We start from the raw sequence: 21,760 nt of genomic DNA on the forward strand, positions 1-21,760 counted from the left end.
GAGGTTTGACATTTTTTCCATATGGATACTCAATTTTTTAGAACCATCAACTTTAAAAATTACATTTTTATACCGCTCATGTGTGCTACCTTTGCCCTAAATAAAATTGATGTAAGTTGGTTTCCGAGCTATTTTGCTTTATGTTTAATTTTTTTTTCTATTTTTGCCCCATATTGCACTATCTTAATTCTGATAAGGAGCAAGTCCTCCCATCATTTTCATCTTATTCAAAAGTATCTTGGCTATTCTTGGCCTTTGCATTTCTATATAAATCTTAGAACAGATTGTCAGGTTGCAAATACTCTCTCTCTCTCTCTCTCTCTCTCTCAACAAGGTCTCGCTCTGTGGCCTGGGATGGATTGCTGGGGCATAATCATGACTCATTGAAACCTTGACCTCCCAGGCTCAAGTATCCTCCCATCTCAGCCTCCCAAGTAGCTAGAACCACAGGTGTGTCCCATTATGTCCACTAATTTTTTAGTTTTTTGTAGAAATGGAGTCTCTCTATGTTGCCTAGGCTGGCCTCGAATTCCGGGGGTCAAGAGATCCTCCCATCTCAGCCTTCCAAAGTACTGAGATTACAGGTGTGAACCACTATTCCTGGACCCAAATATTCTTTAAAAACTGATTTTTTTTTTTTTTAGATGGAGTCTCGCTCTGTCGCCCAGGCTGGAGTGCAGTGGCGAGATATTGGCTCACTACAATCTCTGCCTCCTGGGTTCAAGCAATTCCCTGCCTCAGCCTCCTGAGTACCTGGGATTACAGGCGCCCACCACCACTCCAGCTAAATTTTTTTTGGTATTTTTAGTAGAGACAGGGTTTTCATCATCTTGGCCAGGCTGGTCTTGAACTCCTGACCTCGTGATCCACCTGCCTCGGCCTCCCAAAGTGCTCAGATTACAGGCGTGATCATTTTTTAAGAAACTTTTTAATTAAGACTGCTATAAATCTCTAGGTTGATTTAGGGAGAATTGACGTCTTCACATTGTTAACACTTCTAATTCATGAATTTAGTATCCTTCTATTAATTTCATTGTTTTGTGGGGCGTGGTGGCTCACGCCTATAATCCTAGCACTTTGGGAGGCCGAGGCGGGTGGATCACGAGGTCGGGAGTTAGAGACCAGCCTGGCTAACATGGTAAAACCTCATCTCTACTAAAAATACAAAAATTAGCCTTGCATGGTGGAGCACACCTATAATCCTTGCTACTCGGGAGGCTGAGGCTGGAAAATCGCTTGAACTCGGGAGGTGAAGGTTGCAGTGAGCTGAGATCATGCCATTGCACTTCAGCCTGGGCAACACAGTGAGGCTCCATCTCAAAAGAAAAAAAAAATTCCATTGTTCTTTCATTTCTCTCAGTAATATAGTTTTCTGGTAAAATTCTTACACATTTATAATTCCTAGGTTTTTAAAGTATTTTTGATACTACTACAAATTGCATATCTTTAAGATGATATCTTTTTAGATTTATTTTGTTTTTTTGAGATGGAGTCTCACTCTGTCACCCAGGCTGGAACGCAGTGGCACGATCTGGGCTCACTGCAGCCTCCGCCTCCTGGTTTCCAGAGATTCTCCTGCCTCAGCCTCTGGAGTAGCTGGGACTACAGGTGCCGGCTATCATGACTTGCTAATCTTTGTATTTTTAGTAGAGATGGGGTTTCACCGCCGTAGCCAGGCTAGTCTCAAACTCCTGGCCTCAAGTGATCTGCCCATCTCAGCCTCCCAAAGTGCTGGAATTACAGGTGTGAGCCATAGCGCCATGCCAAGATGATATCTTTTTTTAAAAGATAGTGTCTTTTCAAGAATTTTATTTTGTTTGTTGCTGGTATATAGAAATACAATTAATTTTTGTATTCTGACTTTGTAAGTAGCTATCTTGTGAAACCATTTTTATTTTTTATTTTTTGTTGTTTTGAGACAGGGTCTCACTCTGTCACCCAGGCTGGACTGCAGTGGCCTGATCTCTGCTGCCTGCAACCTCCACCTCTTGGGTTCAAACGATTCTCATGCCTCACCCTCCCGAGTAGCTGGGACTATAGGTATGTGCCACTATGCTCTGCTAATTTTTTGTATTTTTGGTAGAGACGGGGTTTCACCATGTTGCCCAGGCTGGTCTCAAACTCTTGGGCTCAGGCAATCCACTCACCCATCTTGCTCTCCCAAAGTGCTGGGATTGTAGGCGTCAGCCACCACACCCGTCCCCAAACCATTTTTACTTCAAATAATTTATTTGTAGTTTTTTTTTTTGAGATTTTCTATGTGCAAAATCATATCATCTGTGAATATGGAGAGTGTTCTTTCTTCCTTTCCCATTCTTAAATATTTTTTTTATTCTTCTTGCCTTACTGCACTGTCTAGAGTCTTCAGTTTGTTGCTGAACAGAATTTGTGATGGTAAGTGTCTATCTTTTACTTGATCAATGTATGACATAGCTGGGGGTCACCTTACTCTTTTCAGAACTTAACCTAGTCCAGCCCTGGTCCCACTGCCACTCAATCACATACATCTATGCATCTTCCTGGAATTATGCTTGGTTATGCTTTTCTTAGGTTAGAGAGTTGACCAAACAAGTCATCCAGTCTTTATCTCTAGAACAAGAACTCCACCTGGTTTAGTCCACGAACTCCGAACACTGAAGGAGTAACTCCTTCCTTAGTTCCTCCACCAGCTTAGCAGAGATTTTTGCCAAATATAATTGCTCAGCACTTGCCTGGTTATGGTATTAGGCTGTTTGTCTCAGCTTGGTTTTATGCTGCTGTGCTATCTGCATCTCACATTAGGAAACATGGCCTCAGTACCTGCACCATTAGGCACAAACTCCAGAGTCCGTGTCGCTGGGCCAGTTTTCTGTAGTTTCTTCCACTGCTTCTGGAGCACATGACTGCTTGGTTCAGCCTCAGTGCCTAGTGTCTTGAAAACAAGCCAAGACCCCCAATCATTGCACATGCTCCAAACATTTTAAATGGGACATTTGTTTTACCCAACAGCACAGTGTTCTCCTTCTCTAGAGGCAGGGTAAAATAACCCATGAGCAAGCAAATGCCATAACTCCTCCTAATTTTTGTAACTGGAATGTAATAAGAGGACACAAGACAGGAATCCTGAAGTATTTAAGAACAGTGATTAGTCTGATAGCAATCTGCACCTAATCATCCCAGCTGCCTGAAAACTTAACTCATGACCTCAGTGGACTTATCACCCCCTGGTATTTGTAGAGCCACATTGTAATTTAGTGCTTTGTTTGTGCACTAAAGTGTTTCTATATACTAACTTCCTAGTTGATGTGTCCTTTTGTTCATTATCAGCCGCCAATTTCACATTCCAGTCGGTTGTCAGGAGTGGCTAGACTCTCTGATCATAGGCAAGCCTGCAGCACTGCTTTTCAATACACTTTTAAAATAGTATTTGATGTTTATGCATGTATATTGTCTACCAGCAATTATATCTATTGCTGTCAAACAAAGCCCTGGATTTGATTTTTTTGTTTTTAAAATTGTCTTTATTTACTTGAGGCCAAAGGGGGCATTCATTGTATCACAGGGCTGGCTTTTTAGCAAAATTCTGACTTTACTATAAGGACAGGTGGCAGTGAGTTAAGGGGTTAACAACAACCTGACAGGAAAATACTATCTGATGGATCTATGGAGTTGCTTTTTCTTTTTTTTTTTTTTTTTTTGAGACAGGGCCTTCCTCTGTCACCCAGGCTGGAATGCAGTGGTGCAATCTCAGCTCACTGTAGCACTGACCTCCCAGGCTCAGGTGATCCTCCTTCCTTAGCCTCCCAAGTAGCTGGGACCACAGGTGTAGGCCACCACACCCAGCTAATTTTTGTATTTTTTGTAGAGATGGAGTTTCACCATGTTGCTTAGGCTCATCTTAAACTCCTGAGCCCAAGCAACCCACTTGCCTCAGCCTCCCAAAGTGCTGGTATTACAGGAGTGAGCCACCATGTCCAGGCTGGAATTGCTTTTTCTATTAACCTTTTCTGACACAACTTCAAGAGGCTGAGTTGACTAGTTCCTGCTTCTTCATATGCTGGATCACCTATTATTCTAGTGCCAGTACGTCTTGGTTACAATTGTTAACTCATATGTGTTTCCTTACTTAACTTTAAACACCCCAAGGGCAGGGACCATATCTTACTGATCTTTGTATCTTAGCACCTAGCAAGGCTCCTGGCACCAAATAGGCACTCAATAAATTGTTGATGAATGAACGAATGCATCAACTACATGCTCTGATTCTGTTTGTGCACAGCCAAGGAGAAAGGAGAGGTTCAGGACTTAACCTCGTGATTCAGACATAGGATTATTAAGCTAATCTTAATTAATTAATTAATCTTAATGAAGTCTAGAGTAGTGCTGGAAATGAAATGACTTAAACAATGTTTCTGATACCCACAAGTAATGCTCCACGTTATTGCCTCCTATCATCAGTATAGTTCAAGTATAATCTGCCCTACCTCCCCTCTTCTACCAAACAGTTTGGTCATTATGTAAATACTTAATTTTAAGTTGCTATTAAGGATATCTGTAACAAAGGCAACAGCTTTTAAGTTTTCATGGCCGGGCGCGATGGCTCAAGCCTGTAATCCCAGCACTTTAGGAGGCCGAGACGGGCGGATCACGAGGTCAGGAGATCGAGACCATCCTGGCTAACACGGTGAAACCCCGTCTCTACTAAAACATAAAAAAAAAAAAAAAAAAAAAAGTTTTCACTATAGAAATTGTTCAGTCTTACTGGGCGCGGTGGCTCATGCCTGTAATCCCAGCATGTTGGAAGGCTGAGGCAGGCAGATCACCTGAGGTCAGGAGTTCAAGACCAGCCTGGCCTACATGGTGAGACCCCTGCCTCTACTAAAAATACAAAAATTAGCTAGGTGTGGTGGCAGGTACCTGTAATCCCAGCTATGCAGGAAGCTGGAACAGGAGAATTGCTTAAACCCAGGAGGTGGAGGTTGCAATGAGCTGAGATTGCGCCATTGCACTCCAGCCTGGGTGACAAGAGGGAAACTCTATCTCCAAAAAACAAAACAAAACAAAAACAACAAACAATAATAAATTGTTCAATCTCTGTATTTATTTGTTTACTTATTGAGATGATGGAGTCTCGCTGTGTTGCTAGGCTGCAGTGCAGTGGTGCGATCTTGGCTCACTGCAACCTCCGCCTCCCCGGTTCAACCGTTTCTTCTCCCTCAGCCTCCAGAATAGCTGGGACTACAGGCATGTGCCTCCACACCCAGCTAATTTTTGCAGTTTTAGTAGAGACGGGGTTTCACCATGTTGGCCAGGATGATCTCGATCTCTTGACCTCATGGTCCGCCCGCCTTGGCCTCCCAAAGTGCTGGGATTATAGGCATGACCCACCACACCCGGCCAATCTCTGTTTTAAAATGTACTTTGACTATAATATGAAAATTTATCAGAGTAAATTAAAATATGCTTTTGTATTTTAATAAAATGACTGGAATAGCAACATGACTGGTGTACATTTTCATGGGATACTTTCTAAAAATTACATTTTTTTTTTCTTTTACATGCTGTTACTGTGAATAATATAACTTATACTCTGAATTCTGCGGACCTGCGGTGATAGAGCTTAGGGAGCTCTCAGGTGTGCTTAAGGTGTGCTCATTATTTTTGTTATGGCAGCCTGGGATGAGTATTAGAGCTCAGTTTCCAAAAGCTCCATTTGATTCACAAAAGAGGGGTTTGGGAAGAGGGCAGGTGATGGGGGACTTAAAGATTTTGTTTTGATCTTCTGTTATGGATTGAATTGTATCCCCTCTAAAGTCATATGTTGGAACCCTAGAGTGGCTGTACTTGGAGATGAGACCTTTAAGGAAGTAACTAAGGTTAAGTGGGGTCAAAAGTGAGGCCCTGGTCCAATAAGATTAGTGTCCTTAGAAGAGGAGACACCAGACAGCTGAAGTGCTCGCTCTCTCTCTCTCTGTCTCTCTCCATATGTGTGTGTGTGTGTGTGCATGCGTGTATATGTGTATGTCCCCACTCACAGAAAAAGCCATGAGGACAAAGCAGCCATCTTCAAGCCAGGAGGAGAGCTTTCACTAGAAATCAAACCCTGTGATACCTTGATCTTGTACTTCTGGCCTCCAGAACTGTGAGAAAATAAATTTCTGTTGTTTAAACCCTACAGTCTGTGGTATGTAGCTGCCTGGGCTAAATATTACAAACTTCTATGGTGTTTGAAGTTTTCCATCAAAAATTTGTTTTTATGTTACTTTTGTCAAAAAAAAAAAAATAGCTAATAAATGTAACTCCCACCCACTGATAATTTAGCCCCTCCTCACCTCCAAAATGAAGCTTTTCATTCTGGAGCAGGTATTATCCTCAAATTTTGCTGGCTCCATTTATAAACACACAATAGTGTAGTGGCATAAACTGTGAGAACTGGCGATGCTTTAATCTTTTGTCTCAGACAAACAGAGATCTGGGTTGCTGGGCTGGGACTGAGGTGCTCTAGATGGGAAGCTGAGGCAGGGATCTTCGAGACAGAACTATGCTTGGGTGAACTCTGCAACGCACGGGGTGAGATCAAAGTGGGAGAATTTGTAGGGGGTGGGTCAAGAAAAGTACCACGAGCATTCATTCACACTATACTACTTTTAAAGAATCAGTCTACAAGGAGTTGGAATGACAGGCTGATGCTTAACTGGGTGAATCGTTGATTTTGTGTTACTGTAGCAATTTAATTTATTGTAGAAATTACTGAAAGCAGCAGCAATTACTGAATGCTCAATGGCTACAGACTTTATGGTAGATTAAAGATTGAGGCAAATTCTTTGTTATTTCTTCATTGAGAGGTGAAGTGTAATAACTCACTTGAATCTGGGTTGCCGTAAGTGACTTGTTTGATCAAGATGACACTGCAACAGGTTGTCATTTGGGACTTCTGAGTCTCAGTTGTAAGAAGCTTTGCAGTTTCTACCTAGGTCTCTTGGTCTCTGGGAGTCTTGGGCTGCCATGGGAAAATTTCAACTATTCTAAAAGTACCTGTTTAGAGAGGCTTCTGATATACAGTACCCATTTATTCAAGCCTTCTAGCCATTCCTGCCAAGGTGCCAGACACAAAAGTGATGCTGTTTTAGACCCTCCAAAGAGCTCATCCACCAGCAGAATACCATCAAATGATCTCTGTCGTGCTATGTGGGACAGAAGAATCACCCTGCTGAGCCCTGCCCATATACCATACCTATAAAATAAGGAGGTATAGTAAAATACTTGTAATATTAAGCCATTAAGTTTTGGCATAGTTTGTTATGCAGCAACCAATAACGAGAACAGAGTTATTACAATTAACCAAACAAACCAGTCTACTAGTTTGCAAGTTGATTCTGTTGAAGGTTCCTTAGTTCTTTTTAACCCTGAGGAGCATGATTTAATACCAAGTAAAGGGGGAAAACATACAGTTTGTAAAGTATGTAGGAGGAGACTTTCTCTTGATACAAGAATAATTGCTCAACAGTTGGAGAAATTCTGTAGGTGACACCCTACCCCTTATAAAATTATACAGTTTTGGGTGGGAAGGATCAGGAACAAGTTATCCAGAAACCCCTCAGCGTGGCTGGGACTCTGTTGTAATCTCTCCTGGTTCCCAGTAATGGCTCATATTTTTTAATCCTGAAAAAAATTGGCCTTTTGTTCGTCACTGCCTAGATAGAAATAAACTCTCTTTTCCAGATTTTCTGGGAGTAGCCAGTCAGGCACAAACTTTTACTTTCCTCAAAGAGAGACAAATTTTCTCTGATCACATATAACATTTTTCAGCTGTATGATTGATTATAGCTTAAGGGAAATTTTTTTAAAAAAGAAATTGTCCAAATCTGAAGTATTAGATATTATAATTAAAAACACAAACACACAGAAATATCATATTTTATACTCCTTGGTAATATTTGTCTATTGTTGAGGGGATTCTGGAGTCACTCAACATAGTCCTAGTTTTAGAGGCTATGTTCAAGACTACATCCCTTTTTCTTTTCAGGCTCATAATTTCTAATTTTTAAAGTTTTGAAATATATATGGATAAATTATCTTCATTAGACTGAGAAAATAGAATGTTTTTACATGAGGGCCAATTACACATCTAATAATGATAGTGTTTAAAAGAAGAGTAGAAGCAGAAGACATTGCTAGAGGACACAAAGTTTTACTGAAAAATGAACATATAATAACATACTTCAGTGATGTTTATTCGGTGGGGTTCCATCTACTTTGCTTTAGGCATCGGCTTTTTGCTTTCATCTCTTTTAGGGAATATGTTGCTTAAGGAAAATATTAGTAATGTCTGTAGAGCTGGGTTAATAAATTCCATTGCTGACTGGACTCCTTACTTAATCTGATAAATCAGTGGTTTTGTGGTTTCTGAAATCAGCAGAGCCCATCAATTAAAATACATACTGCAATTAATGTTTTTAATTATAAACACTCCAAATAAAACATTATCAGAGAGAATAAGTAATATATGCTGAGAAGGCGGTACACTATACAGAACAGCACAATATAAGTAACACTAAACTGGAAATCAAACATTCTGTGTCTGAGTTCCACCTTTGCTTGATGCTAGTTGCCAGCTTAACTTCTGGAGTCCCAGTCTTCCCATATGTAAACTGGTAGTAATAATACATCTTCAGGCTAATGCACAAGAATATGATGATTAGAATAAAATGAGGGAATGCAAGTAAATGATAAAATGCTATTTCTTTTTTTGTTTGTTTTGTTTTGAGATGGAGTCTTGCTCTGTCACCCAGGCTGGAGTGCACTGGCGCCATCTCAGCTTACTGCAAGCTCTGCCTGCCGAGTTCATGCCATTCTCCTGCCTCAGCCTCCCCAGTAGCTGGGACTACAGATGCCTGCCACCACGCCCACTTATTGTTTTTTGTATTTTTAGTAAAGACGGGGCTTCACCATGTTAGCCAGGATGGTCTCGATTTCCTGACCTTGTGATCCACCCACCTCGGCCTCCCAAAGTGCTGGGATTACAGGCGTGAGCCACCGCACCCGGCCAAAATGCTATTTCTTAAACTGGCCAAAACAAGACTAGAGACGGAGATGTCTCCAGTTTACCTGGGACAGTGGGGTCAGATAGCTGGACATTAGGATTAGTGAGGAGAAACCTCTTTCAGTTGAGTTGGCTAGAACTGTTAATGTTATTTTATCCCCATAGGATGTTTGTTTTTAAGGTGTGTTATAAGACTTGTTTTCTTTGCCTCCTCCACATTTATTTTGATTCTCAACACCCTTCTCTTTTACTTGTTCAGTCGACTATATGCCTAGGAATGGAATTGCTACGTCATACACTAACTCTATGTTTAATCTTTTGATGAACTTGTCATCTGTAAAATAAAAATAATACCTGTCTTAAGGATGCCTTCTCTCACCCCTCCTACTGGAAGTTCTGGCCAGGGCAATCAGGCAAGAGAAATAAATAAAGGGTATTTGATTAGGAAAACAGGAAGTCAAATTGTCCCTGTTTTCAGATGACATGATTGTATATTTAGAAAACCCCATAGTCTCAGCCCAATCTCCTTAGGCTGATAAGCAACTTCAGCAAAGTCTCAGGATACAAAATCAATGTGCAAAAATCACAAGTATTCCTATACACCAATAACAGACAAACAGAGAGCCAAATCATGAGTGAATTCCCATTCACAGTTGCTACAAAGAGAATAAAATACCTAGGAATCCAACTTACAAGGGATGTGAAGGACCTCTTCAAGGAGAACTACAAACCACTGCTCAACAAAATAAAAGAGAACACAAACAAATGGAAGAACATTCCATACTCATGGATAGGAAGAAACAATATTGTGAAAATGGCCATACTTCCCAAGGTAATTTATAGATTCAATGCCATCCCCATCAAGCTACCAATGACTTTCTTCACAGGATTGGAAAAAACTACTTTAAAGTTCATATGGAACCAAAAAAGAGCCCACATTGCCAAGACAATCCTAAGCCAAAAGAACAAAGCTGGAGGCATCATGCTACCTGACTTCAAACTATACTACAAGGCTACAGTAACCAAAACAGCATGGTACTGGTACCAAAACAGAGAGATAGACCAATGGAACAGAACAGAGGCCTCAGAATAACACCACACATCTACAACCATCTGATCTTTGACAAACCTGACAAAAACAAGAAATGGGGAAAGGATTCCCTATTTAATAAATGGTGCTGGGAAAACTGGCTAGCCATATGTAGAAAGCTGAAACTGGATCCCTTCCTTACACCTTAAACAAAAATTAATTCAAGATGGATTAAAGACTTAAATATTAGACCTAAAACCATAAAAACCCTAGAAGAAAACCTACACAATACCATTCAGGGCATAGGCATGGGCAAGGACTTCATATTTAAAACACCAAAAACAATGGCAACAAAAGCCAAAATAGACAAATGGGATCTAATTAAACTAAAGAGCTTCTGCACAGCAAAAGAAACTACCATCAGAGTGAACAGGCAACCTACAGAAAGGGAGAAAATTTTTGCAATCTACCCATCTGACAAAGGGCTAATATCCAGAGTCTACAAAGAACTTAAACAGATTTACAAGAAAAAAACAACCCCATCAAAAAGTGGGCAAAGGATATGAACAGACACTTCTCAAAAGAAGACATTTATGCAGCCAACAGACACATGAAAAAATGCTTATCATCACTGGTCATCAGAGAAATGCCTCAAAACCACAATGAGATACCATCTCACACCAGTTAGAATGGTGATCATTAAAAAGTCAGGAAACAACAGATGCTGGAGAGGATGTGGACAAATAGGAATGCTTTTACACTGTTGGTGGGAGTGTAAACTAGTTCAACCATGGTGGAAGACAGTGTGTTGATTCCTCAAGGACATAGAAGTAGAAATACCATTTGACCCAGCAATCCCATTACTGGGTATATATCCAAAGAATTATAAATCATACTGCTATAAAGATACATGCACACGTATGTTTATTGTGGCACTATTCACAATAGCAAAAACTTGGAACCAACCCAAATGTCCATCAATGATAGACTGGATTAAGAAAATGTGGCACATATACACCATGGATTACTATGCAGCCATAAAAAAAAATGAGTTGATGTCCTTTGCAGGGACATGGATGAAGCTGGAAACCATCATTCAAAGCAAACTATCACAAGGACAGAAAACCAAACACCACATGTTCTCACTCATAGGTGGGAATTGAACAATGAAAACACTTGGACACAGGGCAGGGAACATCACACACAGGGGCCTGTGGGGTGGGGGGCAGGGGGAGGGATAGCATTAGGAGAAATACCTAATGTAAATGACGAGTAGGGTGCAGCAAAGCAACATGGCACATGTATACCTATGTAACAAACCTGCACATTGTGCACATGCACCCTAGAACTTAAAGTATAAAAAATAATAATACATGTCTTAGCTAACTGCTTAGCTGTTTTTCCATAGGTACTGTGTCAATGTAAAGTTCTATCAGTAGTGTACGAAGATTCCGATTTTTCCACACATTCACTGCATTAGCGTACTCCTGAGAAATAGAACCAATAGGATACACATACACACCACACACACACACACACATACACACACACACACCGATTATGGGAATTGGTTTACATGATTATGAAGGCTGAGAAGCCTCACAACCTGTCATCAGCAAGCTGGAGAACCAGGAAAGCCACTGGTATAATTCAGCCTAGGTCTGAAGGTCTGAGAACCAGGGCAGCTGATGATAATAGAAGTCTTGGTCTGAGTCCAAAGGCCTGAGAAGGGGATTGGGAGGTGATAATATAAGCCCCACTCCAAGTTCAAAGGCCTGAGAACCAGGAGCGCTCACAGGCAGGAGAAAATGGATGTCCCAGCTCAAACAGAGAATGAATTTGCCCCCTTTTCACTGCCATTTTGTTCGATTATAATATAGTACAATAATAGAATGTTCTATTGTAATAGAGTATTATAATAATATAGTAGTAGTATTATGATATAGTATTATAATAGAACGTTATATTATAATATAGTATTTGGGCCCTCAACAGATTGGATGATGCCTGCCCTCACTGGTGGGGATCATCTTCCTTACTCAGTCTACTGATTCGAATGCTAATCTCTTCCAGAGATACCCTCACAGACACACCCAGAAATGATGCTTTACCAACTATCTGACCATCCTTTAGCCCAGTCAAGTTGACGCATAAAGTTAACCATCACACTCACTAGTATTTGTTATTATGTGTCTTTGTTTTTATGATAATCCTAGTTGGTGTAAAATGGTATCTCATTGTGACTTTTTATTTGCATTTACATGATAGTTAATGATGTTAAGCTTTATCTTGTGTTTCTGACCATTTGTATGCCTTTGGAGAAATGCCTATTCAGAGTTTTGTTCATTTTTAATTGGGCTATTTGTCTTTTTATTAAGTTGTAAGAGTTCTTTGAAATAGCTTAAGTGTGAATTTCCCAACTTCGTTCTTATTCAAGATTGTTTTGGCTATTTGGGATCACTTCCATATTGCTTTATGATCAGCTTGTTCATATCTATAAAAAGCCAGCTGGGATTTTAATATGCATTGTATTGACTCCGTAGCTCAATTTGGACAGTAGATCAATTATTACTTGTGTAGACTGATTATTCTGTTGGTTAATTTTCCATGTCAGCTTGGATAGTGCTTTGAATGGGATTAATGTTGAAATTGTTGAACTCTGCGTGAAGCAGATTGCCCTTCGTCATGTGGGTGGGCCTCATTCAATCAGTTGAAAGCTGGGATAGAACAAAAAGATTAGCCTCCTTGCGGAAGAGGAAAAATCTCCAGCAGACTGTCCTTGGACTTCATCTGCTCCATTGGCTTTTCTGGGTCTCCAATCTGACAGGCCACACTGCAGATTTTGAGTGAAATATGGCCACACCCCAGCTTTCATAATCATGTGAACCAATTCCTTTTAGTAAATTATCTGTCTGTCTGTCTGTCTGTCTGTCTATCTATCTATCTATCTATCTATCTATCTATCTATCTATCTATCTATCTATCTATTTCTCTCTCTCTCTCTCTCTCTCTCTGGCTGTGTATACACTCACATCTATATACACACACACACTCACACACACACATCCTATTATTTCTGTTTCTCTGGAGAACCCTAACACACTAATTCACTGTCTTCATTTGTTATAGGTTTACTCCAATTTTCTGTTTTTTCTTAAACTTGTTTCAGTAGTTTGCACTTCATAGGACTTTTTTTTCATTTCCTGTAAGTTATCTAATTTGTTAGCATACACTTGTTTATAATATTTCCTTATAATTGTTTTAAGGAAATACTTAGAATTCCTTTTAAGGGACTACTATAAATAATTGCATGCCAATAAAATGGATTATAAAATCCTTTAATAATCCATTACTCTCATGAGGTTGGTAGTTATGCCTCTCTTCTATTCCTGATTTTAGTAATTTTAGTCTTCTCTGCTTTTTTTCCTAACCTAGGAGATGTAAATTCAAGTAGCTCTGAATACATGCTCCCTTGTCTTCTTTTTGTCCCTTGGTCAGTTTAGATAAAAATTTTGAGTTATGTTGATCTTTTTAAAGAGCCAGAAGTTGGTTTTATTGGTATTCTCTATTGTGTTCTAGTCTCTATTTCACTAATTTCTACTCAAATATTCATTTTTTCCTTATTATTGCTTTAGTATTAGGTTGCTTTCCTTTTTCTGGAGTCTTAAGGTGGAAAGTTACATTATTTGTTTGGGATCTTCTTTTTTCTTAATATAGGCATTTACAGCTACAAATTTCCCTCCAAGCACTGTTTTAACTGCAAGCAATGTTTTGGAATGTCCTGTTTTAATTTTTATGCATCATAGAGCATACTCTAATTTCTTTTTCAAATTTACATTTGGGAGTGTGTTTAAATCCCACATATTTGTGAATTTCCCAAATTTCCTTCTGTTATTATTTCAAATTTCACTTTATTATGGTCTGAGAACAGACTTTGGATGAAACACACTTTGTATGATTGTAACTTTTAAATTTTATTGTGGCTTGTTTTGTGACCTAATATATGATTTACCCTGAAGAATGTTCCATATGCACTTGAGATGAATGTGTATTCTGTTGTTATGAGTGGAATGTTCTATACATATCGGTTAGGTCTGGTTAGTTTACAGTGTTGTTCATATTTTATATTTCTTTATCGATCTTCTAATTGTTCTACCCATTGCTGAAGGTGGTATACTGAAGTATCCAAATACGATTGTTGAATTGTCTCTCTCTCCTTTCAATACTGTCAGTTTTTGCTTATATTTTGGGGGACCTGTTATTAGGAACATGTGTATTTATAATAGTTAGATCTTCCTGATGGATTGACTCTTTCATCATTATGAAATGTCTGTCTTTAATGCTAGTGACTTTTTTTGCTTTGAAGTCTATTTTGTCTGATATTGATATAGTCACTCCAGCTTTCTTATTGTTGTTCTTTGCATGATGTATCTTTTTCAATCCCTTTACACTCTATGTATGTGAATCTTTAGGTGTAAAGTATGTCTCTTATATACAGCATATAGTTGGATCATTAAAAAATTCAATCTAATAATCTCTGCATTTTTATTGGATCATTTAACTCATTCACATTAATACTATGTTTTGTTTTGTTTTGTTGTACCATGAGAAAAGGAATTTTTTTTAAAAAAGGGGAAGACAGGGAGAATTTTAGCTTTTATTCTTTTTATTATTTATTTGTTTATTTATTTAGAGACAGCATCTGGCTCTGTCACCCTGGCTAGGGTGCAGTGGTTTAATCATAGTTCACTGCAGCTTTGAACTCCTGGGCTCAAATACTATTAATATTATTAATATACTTGTATTCATGCCAGTCAATTTACTTTTTATTTTCTATATGTCTCATATCTTTTCTCTTTCTGTATTCCTCCTTAGCTACTTTCTTTGGCATTAAATGAATATTTTGTAATGTAGCATTTTAATTTCTTAATACATTTTTCATTATATTTAAAATTATTTTAGTGATAGTGCTAGAGCATACCATATACATCTTAATGTATCAGAAATGACTTCAGATTATATCAATTTAATTTCAGTGAGATATAAAAACATTAATTCTCTATAACTCCATTTTCTCTTTCCCTTTGTCATGCTATTGTTGTTGTACATATTATACCTATATGTGTGACAAACCAAAGAATACATTGTTATAGTTATAACAATGTATCATTATTACTATACAATGTATTGTTGCATTTGTATAACTGTAAAGAAGCTAAAAGACAAAAGGGGAACAAGTACATATTTTTGGAATTTATTGTTTTAACGTTCTTATGTATCATTTCTTGTTCCTTTGTCCCTGTGGACTTGAGTTACCATCTGATGTAATCACCTTAGTGCAATACAGCTTTGCTCCACTTGCCTCCTTTGTGCCATTATTGTCAAATATATTACATTTCTATATGTCATAGACCTAAAAATAAAATTATGTACATACTGTTTTATACAGTAACTTTTTAAATTCAATTAGGGGGAGAAAGGAAAAGAAATATACATTGATACTGTCTTTATATTCGCATTATTACCTTCACTAGTGCTCTTTGTTTCTTGATGTGGATTCGAATTCCTCTCTGGGATCACTTGCTCTCATCCCAAATAAATCCCTTTATAGCTTTTGTAAGATCGATCTGCTTGCAACAAATTCTCTCAGTTTTTATTTACCTGAGAATGCCTTATTTAATGCTCACTTTTGAAAGGTATTTTTGCTCAAGGTAAGATTCTTGGTTGACAAGTCTTTTTTCTTTCAGCACTTTCAATATGTCATTCCACTGCTATCAGCCTCCATTGTTTCCAATAAGAAGTTGACTATTAATCTTATTGGGTTTCTTTATTAATATAAGAAGTGATTTTCCTCTTGCACTTTCAAAATTTTCTTTGTTTTTCAACATTTTTAGTATGATGTGTCTGGGTGTGGATATCTTTATTGTTACCTTAAGTAAGTTCATCAAGCTTCTTGTGTGTGTAAACTGGTGCTTTAAACCAAATTTAGAAGGTTTACAGCAATTATTTCTTATAATTAATTATAGCACAACTATTTTTGTATTCTTTTCTCCCTCTTCTCTGCTGTTACATTCATTACTCATATATTGGTGAGCTTGATAATGTCCCACATTTCTCTAAGGCTCTGTTTATTTTTCTTTATTCACTTTGCCCTATTCTTCAGATGGTATAATCACTATCAATCTATGTTAAAGTTCTCTGATTCTCTCAGAGTGACCAAATCTATTGTTGAGACCCTCTAATAAGTTTTTCATTTTAGTTATTGTACTTTTGAACTCCAGAATATTTATTTTTAAAAAATAAATTCTGGGCCAGGCATGGTGGTTCACACCTGTAATCCCAGCACTTTGGGAGGCCAAGGCGGGCGGATCAGGAGGTCAGGAGATCGAGACCATCCTGGCTAACATGGTGAAACCCCATATCTACTAAAAATACAAAAAAACATTAGGCGGGCATGGTGGCAGGTGCCTGTAGTCCCAGCTACTTGGGAGGCTGAGGCAGGAGAATGGCGTGAACCTGGGAGGTGGATCTTGCAGTGAGCCAAGATCGTGCCACTGCACTCCAGTCTGGATGACAGTATGAGACTCTGTCTCAAAAGAAAATAATAGTAATAATTATTATTATTATTTCTAGTTATTAATTATTAATTTTCCTCTCAATAATGAGTAATTGTCATCATGTTCTGTTTTACTCCTTTCAGCAGATTCTTTGAACATATTTATAAGAGCTGCTTTAAAGTTTGCTAAGTCTGACATCTGGGCCCTCTCACAGGCAATTTCTGTTGTCTGCTTCCCGCACCCCATGTATGGGTTATAGTTCCCTGTTTCTCTGTCTTATAATTTTGAAAATAGCTCATTTTAGATAATTTATTGTAGCAACTTCGGATACTGTTTCTTCATGCCCTCTTTGGTTTTCTCATCTTGTGTTTCTCAGAGTGGAACCTGGAGTGGGGGCAAGGGCTGTCATGATTCCAATATTCTTGCCCTGCTGGATCTAGGGTAGAGCCTCCATCCTATGAGTGGTGGCTGGTGGAACAAGAGAATCTCCAGTCTCTTTGCTATGCTCATTTAGAATTTAGCCTCTGCAAATGAAGGTGGGATAGAAGGAGATTAGAAGTGCGGGGGACCTGCCCCTCCTGAAGAGACACCGTAGCCCTTAACTAGGGGCTGGGATAGAGAAAATCCTGTAATCTTGGCCATATCACATGGAATGGAGCTTGTGCCAAAGCGTGCTGACAGAGGGGAGAGAGGGAGTAGGTTGTGGTTCAAGTACCACCACCTCTTGCTGCTCTTACCAAGATGTAGTAAATCTTTCTTTCTTTCTCTTTCTTTCTCTTTCTCTCTTTCTTTCTTTCTCTCTTTCTTTCTTTCTTTCTTCTTTCTTTCCTTCTCTTTCTTTCCTTCTTTCTTTTCTTTCTTTCTTTCTTTCTTTCTCTCTCTCTTTCTCTCTGTCTCTCCTCCTTCCTTCTTTCCTTCTTTCCTTCCTTTCTTCCTTCCTTCCTTCTTTCATCTTGCTCTGTTGCTCAGGCTGGAGTGCAATGGTGTGACCACAGCTCACTGCAGCGTCGAACTCCTGGGCTCAAGCGATCCTCTCACTTTAGCCTCCTGAGTAGCTGGGATTACACAGATGTGCCCCTATGCATTGCTAATTTAAAAAAAATATTGTATGTGTGGAAATGAGGTTTCACTACATTGCCTAGGCTGGTCTCAAACTTCTGAGCTCAAGTAATCCTCCTACCTCGGCCTCCCAAACTGCTGGGATTACAGGAGTATACATCTCATGCCTAGCCCTGTAGTAGATTTTCTTGAATAAATGTTTTTCCATTTGCTGTATGCTCTTAGGATAACTTATGGAGGCTTTCAATTATTATATGTTTTAAATAATTTTTAACTAGTTGTTTTACTGGGAAGAAAAAACTTTCTGGTCTTGTTAGTTCTATTGATCCAAATACAATGCAAATAAAATGAAGGCTCTGGGTGTGATCTCACAGTTGTTATTCAGCTTTTATTTATCTTGAGGTTGTGTGCCAATTGGGATGGGACTAAGAAAAGGAGGTGTATGTGTGTAAATCTACCACTACTGCTGAGTAAATTAACTCAAACATTTTCCATTAATGAGGAAAGAGATTAGATAAATAGTAAATAAAAGAGCAAACAATTCCCATGGCACGGAAAAATACAGGAAGGAAATACAGATCTTATTATACAAGACAGGAAATTCTGCTTAAAGACTAAAAAGAATATGATTGAATGTACTGAGAATTAACTTAAGAAGGAATATATGTCTGTGAAAAGTTGACATATAATTTATAAATGCTACAAGAGCCCAAATTATTATTTGATGTAATTATTTTCTTGGAGCTGGTATAATTTATCAATGGCCTTGGAATTATATGGAATCCTCACAGATAATATTTCAAAATCAGGGTTAGATGTTAGATCTACCTCTGCTGTCGTTCTTTTACTCATTTATTCATTATGTGTAAAGCATATTGTAACTGCAAGGAACTATATGACTTTTTCTGGACAAACTAACTTTTAATTCACAAAACAAAAAGATTGGAACTCCAGAATATTTTTTTCCAGCTCTAAAATCCTAAGTGGCAGAGTAGAAGTAATTATTATTTCATTAATTCAACAAATATTTCTAGGCATGAAACACTGTGTTAGGGACATGGATATCTTAGACATAATTACTGCCTTATTGAAAGTAATGGACATTTAAATAAATAAGAAGACTGATGGCTTCAAGAAAGGGAAGCATAGAGTGCTATGTGGCTATGTCAGGATTTTCTAACCAACCCTGGTGAGAACCAACCCTGGCATTTCAGGGAAGGCTTTCCTAAGGAAGTGAAATTGATGCTCATCTTAGTCTGTTTCTGCTACTACAACAAAATACCACAGACTGGATAATTTATAAATAATATAAATTTATTTCTCAAAGTTTGGGAGGCTGGGAAGTCTAAAATTACCATGTGGGCTAAGCTAGTCTCAAACTCCTGACCTCAAATGATCCACCTGCCTCGGCCTCCCAAAGTGCTGGGATTACAGGCTTGAGCCACTGCACCCAGCCTCCCATCTTTTAATTTACCTGTAAAACTTTGTCTTAGTCAGCTTGGACTGCTATAACAAATTACCAGTTCTAGAGGCTGAGAAGTGAAGATCAAGAAATCAAAGCAATAGCAAATGTGCTATCTGGTGAGTGCTCATTCTTCTGGTTTATAAATGGCATCTTCCAGCTATGTTCCCACATGGTGGAAAAGGCAAACAGGCTTCCGTCAGGCCTCTTTTATAAGGATGCTAATCTCATTCATGAAGGCTTCACTCTAATTAATTGGTCACCTTCCAAAAGGCCCTACCTCTTGATACTATCACACTGGGGATTAGGTTTCAACATCAATCTGGGGGTGACCCAAACATTCAGACCACAGCTGCCCTCTTCTGGGTTCAGACTGCCATTTTCTTGTTGTATCCTCACATGGTGGAAAGAGTGCTAGAGACCTCTCTAGGGTCCCTTTTATATGGGCATTAATACCATTTATGAGGATTCCACCCTCATGACTTAAATTATCTCCCAAAGGCTGCACCTCCTAATACTACTGCATTGGCATTAGGACTTTGATATATGAAATTTTTTGATTGATATATGCATTTTGGAAGAACACATTCATTCCATCCATATGAAGCCTCTTATTGCTGGAACATAAAAAGGACTACCAGTTGCCAAAGGAGTCTGGGAAATGAAATTTGCAAAGTCTCAGTTCCAGCAATATAGGCAGAATATGGAAGGGTAGTTTAGAGATGAGACACATTAGGTAAAGGACAGCCTTATTAGGGGACCATATTGCTGGCAGCCTTGCTACTCCAGGACTCATAGCCCTCTCTTCTTCCTGTAGCCCTCCCCTCCCTCTAACCTGAGGTAGCTCCATTCTGCCCTTGGCCTTTCTTTTCTTTTCCTTTTAAAATTTTACTGTAAATAGACAAATTATAATTATATGTATTTACAGAGTACAAAGCAATTTTATGATATATGTATACACTGTGGAATGATTAAGTCAGGCTAGTGAACATACCCATCATCTCAAATACTTCTCATTTTTTTCTGGTGAGAATGTTTGAAATGTACTCTCTTAGCAATTTTGAAATATACAATACATTATTATTCATTGTAGTCACCATTGCCCTTGGCTTTTCAAAGTCTCTCAAATCCTTCTCCAACTCTGTCTCTCATCTTGATCATCTACAATAAATGCTGATGTCCATTAGAACTAGAGCCTGAATCATTAACAAGCAAAAGATTAGTTTTGATCTCCTTGAGGACAGATCTCCAAGCAGGTGAGGTTAAATATTTGCATTCTATCCTTACAAAGAAGAGAAAAAGAAAGAAAACAAAGAGGTTACCTTCTATAATAAAGCAAAACAGCCAACTGTGACCACAGTCATAATACTGACTGTGGTAGTCTCAATAAGGACCCCTGATGACATCCACAGCCGAATCCCTGGAATCTGCAGGGGGTGTTACCTTACCTGGCCAAAGGGGCTTTGCAGCGGTGATTAAGTTAAGGACTCTGAGATGGGGGGATTATTCTAGATTCTCTCAGTAAACCCAATATCATCTAAGGGTTCTTTATGAAAAAATTGGGAGAGTCAGAGTCAGGGACGATGTGACCACAGAAGAAGCCTGGGTTATGTGAGACCAAGTCAGGGAATGCTGGTGGTCTCTAGAAGCTGAAGAGGTCAGGAGACAGACCCTTCCCTAGAACCTTCAGAAGGAATGCTGCCCTGCCAACATTTTGACTTCAGCTTAGAGAGTCAAACTTTGAACTTCTGACCTCCAGAATGGTAAACTAATACACTTGTGCAGCTCTAATCCACCATGTTTATGGCAGTTCGTTACAGCAGTAGTAAGAAACTTATATGCTGACCACAGCTGAGCCTCAGGTTCTGGACTGGAAGCTGAGCAAGCACTGGCTGCCTTTGATTCACTTGACAATTCTATGAGGTTTAAGGTATGATTCTCATTTCACAGATGAAAACAACGAGACTCAGAGAAGCATTGAATAGACTTCCTAGACTGCCTAAGCAGTGTGGTCAGTATGGATGCAGCTGGCACATGGAGGCCACCAGGAAGCCTGTGCTTCTAACCATCATGAGAACTGCCTCCACCTGGATCCTGGCAACCAGCCCCAGGAATAAGTCCTCCACACATCCTTTAAGGATTACAAAAGGTAAACCATTCTGATTATGTATACATATTTACATATCGGCAATTAAAGCAATGAAGTGCTAAAAATAGGCTGAAATACACCTTGAAATTTTGTTTATGATGTTAATTTTTTGAGGACCTTTTTGAAAAAACAATTGTTGCAGAAGTAAATTTCAAACAGAGTGGATTAACCTATAAATTCAGAATCAATGGAATCAAATGAAGTTTAATTCCATTTTTATATACAGACAAGTTACTTAAGAATACCAGTCTAAGCAGAATATTATTACTTTAAAATTTATAGGAAATGAAATCTTGGTATCAACCAGGAGACTGGTAGAGGATCACAGGCTTAAAAACAAAACAAAACCCTACTTTTAAAAAATTTATCTACTCATTTATTTAATAGATATGTACTGAATCTGTTATATTCAGAGCACTGTTGTAAACTTTTAGAATCTTATGTCTCCTAAGAAACAATTCACATTCACAAATGGCTACAA

At 38.7% G+C, this 21,760-nt stretch overlaps 1 long non-coding RNA gene across 2 annotated transcripts in view; it reads left to right on the forward strand.

Moving 5' to 3' along the window:
- Positions 1 to 1,922: 1,922 nt before the first annotated feature.
- LOC123569813 (uncharacterized) overlaps positions 1,923 to 21,760 on the forward strand; it is a 39,935-nt gene continuing 20,097 nt past the window's right edge. Inside the window, exons 1-3 of one of the 2 annotated variants that reach the window (XR_006693620.3) lie at positions 1,923 to 2,040; positions 2,360 to 2,394; positions 21,081 to 21,279. This is a non-coding gene — a long non-coding RNA (uncharacterized lncRNA). Of the gene's footprint in view, positions 2,041 to 2,359; positions 2,395 to 21,080; positions 21,280 to 21,760 lie in introns of those variants that run through there. The other variant, XR_010582469.2, reaches the window with a different exon arrangement.

Source organism: Macaca fascicularis, chromosome 17 (assembly GCF_037993035.2).
Source record: "Macaca fascicularis isolate 582-1 chromosome 17, T2T-MFA8v1.1".
In the NCBI taxonomy this organism is placed as follows: Eukaryota; Metazoa; Chordata; class Mammalia; order Primates; family Cercopithecidae; genus Macaca; species Macaca fascicularis.